We start from the raw sequence: 6,207 nt of genomic DNA on the forward strand, positions 1-6,207 counted from the left end.
TACATTTCTGCTCAAGTGCAGAATAGTGGTGTACTCCTCTGCGTCCCCCGTCCCACGAGCAACTGGGTAGAAACAGAATGGAAAAATAGTGTCTTTATTTCCCCGCCTGGAACAATTGGTAATTGTTCTAATTTTACTAATCCCGCGTTGAATCTCTTTTTATCAAAAATGATGTAAGTAAAGTCATGATTCATTTTTAAACAAGTATAAATTTAAAAAAATTGGAAAAGTAAAAATAACTAGTTCGCGAATACCAACTTTCCGCACGCTAAACAGCTACGTGAAATAGCACTTTTTGAGCAACTGTATTAAAAAACATTTTTTAATTAGTTGGTATTCGCGAACTAGTGCTTTTTATTACTTTTCCAATTTTTTTTAAATTTATACCGGTACTCGTGAAGTAATGACATACTTTCCGCACTAGCATCGAAATGTACTATTTCGCTATTAGGGGTTATTTATCTTCACACATGTAAAGTCTCCGATAGCAAGTAAGTCCTAAGGAAAAAATCATGGCCGTAGGTCTATTAGGTACTGATTCTGCAAAATTGCCTTGTCTTGTTTGGTTACGTCGCATTCAATATGTACTACTTAGTGTTAACTCGGGTGAAAGGCACCATTTCCATCTCAGACTATTGGCGCTCTTACGGCGCTCGAGCTACCTCGACAGAAATGAGTAGCTTTCAACCCTTGCTTAACAATCTACTATTGATTTTGATTATCACATCGGATAAGGCGAAACCATGGACAATAATTTTATCGCACAAGACTTTTTTTCATTTTCGAATTAAAACTCGATGATGCTACTCACAAAGTAATTTTTTAAACTGGCTTAAAATAAAGGGCATCAAAGCATTTCTTTTTCTGGATTAGACAGCTTATTTTAACATTATATGTGACGTTTTCAACCAAAAGGTACCACATTGTCGCTTGTTGATAAAGTTGATTTCTAATTGAAGCTATATGGAAATAGCGCCTTACTGACAAGCGACAATACTTTCGCACGAAAGCTAGGTACATATTACAATACATGCAGGTGTCTCCGTCGGATCTGTATGGTTGATGTGATGGACATATCTGTACTACTGAATCACATGCTTGGAATTCTGTTTTCATATATTTTCAATAACTAGTTACGGAAAAGAAACCTTAAAGGTTAGCCCTCCACCAATCAACAAGCGGCTTTTGTTAGTCACTGCACAAAAACTGGTCACAAATATTCCATACTTAATTGAGCACCCGGTTTTTCCCCTCGTATAGGTAATGACGTTAACTTACGTCAAACTAGAACTTGTAACCGGTACTTGGCAATTAAATAAACAGGTACCTATAGTAAAATTTAATTGAGATGAACTTGGTTAGAAAAATATTGTTACAATTTAAATTATCTTGGCTATACCGTAATAGAGGTCTAATTCTGCAATTTTATAAAAAAAATTGGTAGAAGACCCATGACTACGATATTTAAATAGAATCCTTTTATGTCCAATGTGTCTGTGGAATCCAAAGTGCAAATAGTTTGGACTATTTTTTTTTAATATACAGGTTATTTTGACCATTTCTAATATTGTAATATGATCTTTAAAAATCTGTTTAGATGTGATAAGAATGTAAATACAAAGGTATTCTAATTTCATTGTCATAAGAAGAAGTGTTGATGAATAATATCATTGTTTGAAAATAAATACTGTTACCATTATCCTGGTTTTTATTTTTTGGTATGTTTTCCGATATATTTAAAAGGTATATTTTTCGTCTATGGACTGTCACATCGCATTTTCTATATAAGATGTGCCAGATAGATAGCAGTAGGTATGGACAGATTCTCATACAAAAAAAGCTCGTAATACATACGTAGCATGTATCATGGCCTTAATTATACTTGTGATACATGTGGTAGGTAAGTCACCCGAAGATTTTGCTGTTACATAAAAGTAAAAAACATCGGCTACAAACGTGGTACCATACCACAAGGCAGTCTCTTTGTGTCTTTCGACGGACTGTCCGTGAATGAGGTACCTAATATCAATACATATTATAAAACAAAGTCCCCCGCCGCGTCTGTCTGTATGTCTGTACGCGAATTTCGCGATAAACTCAAAAACTACTGAATATCATGCTGTTTTCATCTATGAATAGAGTTATTCTTGAGAAAGGTTTAGGTGTATAATTTGTTAAGGTTGTGTGTAAATTGCTTGAACTGCCCGTGCGATCGCGGGCGGATCGCTAGTTAACTATAAAACTCTCGTGAGACTCGAAAAAATGAAAAATATTTTTAAACGGGTCACTCACGGATTATTAAGTCGTTGCTGCACTTTAATGTAGTGCAAACCACACTGACAAAACGATTCCAGTTCCATCTAAATGTGCCATTTTCAATTAAAAGGGTACTTATTGTCGCTTGTCAGTAAGGCGCTATTTCCATATAGCTTCAATTAGAAATCAACCTTATCGACAACCGACAATGTGGTACCTTTTGGTTGAAAACGTCACAAATAGATACCTAACAATAAGTTAAAATTAATGACGTGCATCATTCGTTCACCTCACCCGACTGGTGAAACCAATTCTAAAAGTCGATTTGTATTTTTATAATGCAAGACGTGGGACGTTTTATATCACGTTTAGAGAAAAATTGCCACAAATTTTAACGCCCCATAACAAAACATCATGGTAAAAAAAAAACCATAAAGGAAAGGAGTTTTACCATCGAAAGCACTTCTGACTTCATATTTTCTTTACAAACTTTAAATTAGCTAATCATTTTGACGAGTCATTGTGAGTATTTAGTTGATTAACTGTAGCGGCAAATTATTAGAATATATATTACATTTTTAAAATACTTAGTTTGCCCGAATTTTCGCGGTAGCGGTGGGCATTAAATTGTAAAGTAATGATTCGATTTAATTTTCAAACCAGAGGCTCACGAGGGCGAAACATCGATCCATCTAGGTTTTATTGTTGGTAAGATTCGCTTTTGAGTGTTTTCAAATAAGAAATTCAATACTCATAACATACATTAAATGGTGTGTGTGAAGTCCCCAATTCGCATTGTGCTAACGTGGCTGCCTGTTGCCAGGTGCAGTGGGACGTAAGTATACCTATATAACATAGTATAAGTATATGGTCGTGATGATGATACAATCACTGTTTATATGTTATATGATATGATATAAAGTCTAATTTCACAAATTTTCGAATGAATGTCTGCATAAAAATAGCAATATGATAGATTTTTTTCCGCTACTGTCTGTACTCGTACCTACCTAGTTTAAAAGTACAAAATTACACCTATAGGCCAAGCAATAAGAAGGTATAGAGGGAAATGCAAGGAACACAATTTTTAACTTCGTAGCTTTGTTTGGACTAGTTAGGAGATGAACATATCAAAAGTCCCCGGCCGTAACCCTGGTGCTGGGGGGAGGGGGGTTTGAAAGTTCCATTTTTCGGTTTTTCGATTATATCTCGGAAACTATGCGTCTGAGCGACTTGGCCTCTCATACAAAATGAAAAGAGATTTAATTTGTTACAAGTTTTATTCAGTCAAGTTTTTCGATATCTTGTATAGTTTTTGAGATATCCGCTCTTGAAGGTTTATTTAGGGCTCTCATTTTTATCTTGATCATCTACATCAGTAAAGCTGCTAGGCCGGGTTTGGTAACGTTTTCGTATAAATCGGGGGTGCTGAATTCATTTATGGTATCAACAATACACCTTTCCTAAGTAAAAACATATAAACTTTAAACAAATAACTTTTTATTTAACTCCTCTTCACGCTTAAACCGCTGAACCGATTTAGTTGAAATTTGGTAAATAGGTGTTTTAAGTCCCGAGACAGGATATAATATAGTTTTTATCTCAAAAATCATACTTTGAAGGTGTGAAATTTGGTGTGAGGGGAGATTAATTCTGTTTAAATTTAGGTTTGAAGTCATGTTTGGTATCATTATTAACTAAATCAAACATGTAGACCATCCCAAATATTATTTAAATAGGTTCAGCGGTTATTGATTCAACATACAAATTTCCACCCCACTTTTCACACCCTTAAAAGATGATTTTGGTTATAAAAACTATCCTATGTACTGTCCCGGGACTCAAACCATCTCTGTACCAAATTTCAACGAAATCGGTTCGGCGGTTTAAGCGTAAAGAGGAGTTTTATAAAAAATCATTTTCTTTAATTTTGTTTTTACTTAGGAATGGTGTCAATGTTGATACCATAAATGAATTCAGAACCCCTGATTAATACGAAAACGATTCCAAACCCGGCCTAGCAGCTTCACCGATGTAGATAATCAAGATAAAAATGAGAGCCCTAAATAAACCTTGAAGAGCGGATATCTCAAAAACTATATAAGATATCGAAAAACTTTACTGAATAAAACTTGTAACAAATTAAATCTTTTTTCATTTTGTAAAGTGGCCAAGTCGCTCAGACTCATAGTTTCCGAGATATAATCGAAAAACCGAAAAATGGAACCTTCAAACCCCCCTCCCCCCCAGCACCAGGGTTATGGCCGGGGATTTTTAATATGTTCAAAAATTGTGTTCCTTGCATTTCCCTCTATACCTTTTTTTGGGCATTTATTTCCTGGCCTACTATTCTTTTTCTATTGTTTTTTGTTCCAGAAACTATGATGTTTTCTATCATACCACTGTCGCTAAACAGGTATGTTTTTATAACCGTATATACACTATACAATATCGATAGTGACAAAAGTTTTACACGATTACTTCTTTCCACCGCTTCAGTTACGGGCACTGCACCTTTTAGTACACGAAAAATCTCTTAGAACGTTGCTATTAATCACGTGTCAATCAACTAATCAAGCGCCAAATGAGTATAAACACGATAAGCAAAACAAACTAAACTTTTGCGTCAGACCTTTTGATGAAGACCTCTTAATGGCAAATCTCATAACTAATAACAGGCTATTTGCGTGATTTTTCCACAGGTATTAGTTATTATGTTGACAAACGACATTAGTTCGATAAATTGTGCACTACTGTTATGCGATCAGTCAAATTATTACCTCAGCCGCGAAAGGTTCGTGAAGCGACAAAATATGAAAAATCTGTGTATCGTATACTTAAGGTAGGTTCCTCCAGGTTCTATTCTAAACCTAAATTAATCTAATCTTTATTACTGTGATTTATCAAATCCTAAAATTTTAGTAATATAATATTTAAATCTTGTTTCGCACTAATTGGCCAAGCAAGAGCGGAGGACTCCGTTTCAACTTGGGCAAAACTGCTTTGGTATGTCTGTCCAGTGTCACTACCATGAGTTCCGTAAATGACAGTCGATAGTGAGAAAGTTACGAAAAATGTATGGAGTAATTGTACAGTGCCTCTACCGGTCACGTAAAAAACTAAAAAAGACCGACTGTTTGGGTGTTCTCATCTACAAGTCGCATTTATCAATCAATTCTTGTGAAATTTTGATTTTATATAAAAAAGTCGATTTAGTTTTCGGATTTTACAAAATGGCGGAGCCATGGGGTTGGGGGTTCGCGAGTTCTACAGCCCACAGAGCCAATAACTAGTTAAGATAGTTGACGCAAATATGTAATCCAAGACCAACGTCGGTAGCGTCGTTATTTTGGACGAATAAACCATGAATAAGCAATCGATTCGACAGGTACTACATGCAAGTGCAACGCAAATATACATACGAAGTGACCGGTATCCGGTATTATTGTTGTTGAGTGTAAATAAACGGATGATTAGAACAGCAATGAACTTTTCACTCAACATTATCAAAGATCAAGGCAATGTAATGTATCCTGGTGCCTAATAATAGTTACCGAGAGTATTTGACCAGATTATCACTTATCAACGATCGTGATGTGCGACCTCCGTGGTAAAAATGAATTATTATTGACCACAGTGCAACCTAGCTGAAAAGTCGGAAAAAAGGTAAAATAATGAAATTTCATCGCGTTAGACCCGGTAATGACATTAATGATGTCTACTAAACGCGAGAGTTTAGTTTTATATTAATTGTTATTGTTCAATAATGAGTATTAAGAGGTTACGGCCACGTGAAGGTCATTTATTCAATAAAATAAAGACTGTTCACGATGAAACCCGGCCATGCATGATCTGGTATATCTTGTTACCAAATGCACATCATCAAGCAGTTCCTTTATTTTAATAATTATTGTTATTTATAATATAAATACAAACATATTACAATGTATG

General features: G+C 35.1%; 1 protein-coding gene across 4 annotated transcripts in view; it reads right to left on the bottom strand.

Moving 5' to 3' along the window:
- Positions 1-6,207, bottom strand: part of LOC134750242 (flotillin-2) — a 470,025-nt gene that overhangs the window by 362,891 nt on the left and 100,927 nt on the right. The window lies entirely within an intron of this gene.

This window comes from Cydia strobilella, chromosome 19 (assembly GCF_947568885.1).
Source record: "Cydia strobilella chromosome 19, ilCydStro3.1, whole genome shotgun sequence".
Lineage (NCBI taxonomy): Eukaryota > Metazoa > Arthropoda > Insecta > Lepidoptera > Tortricidae > Cydia > Cydia strobilella.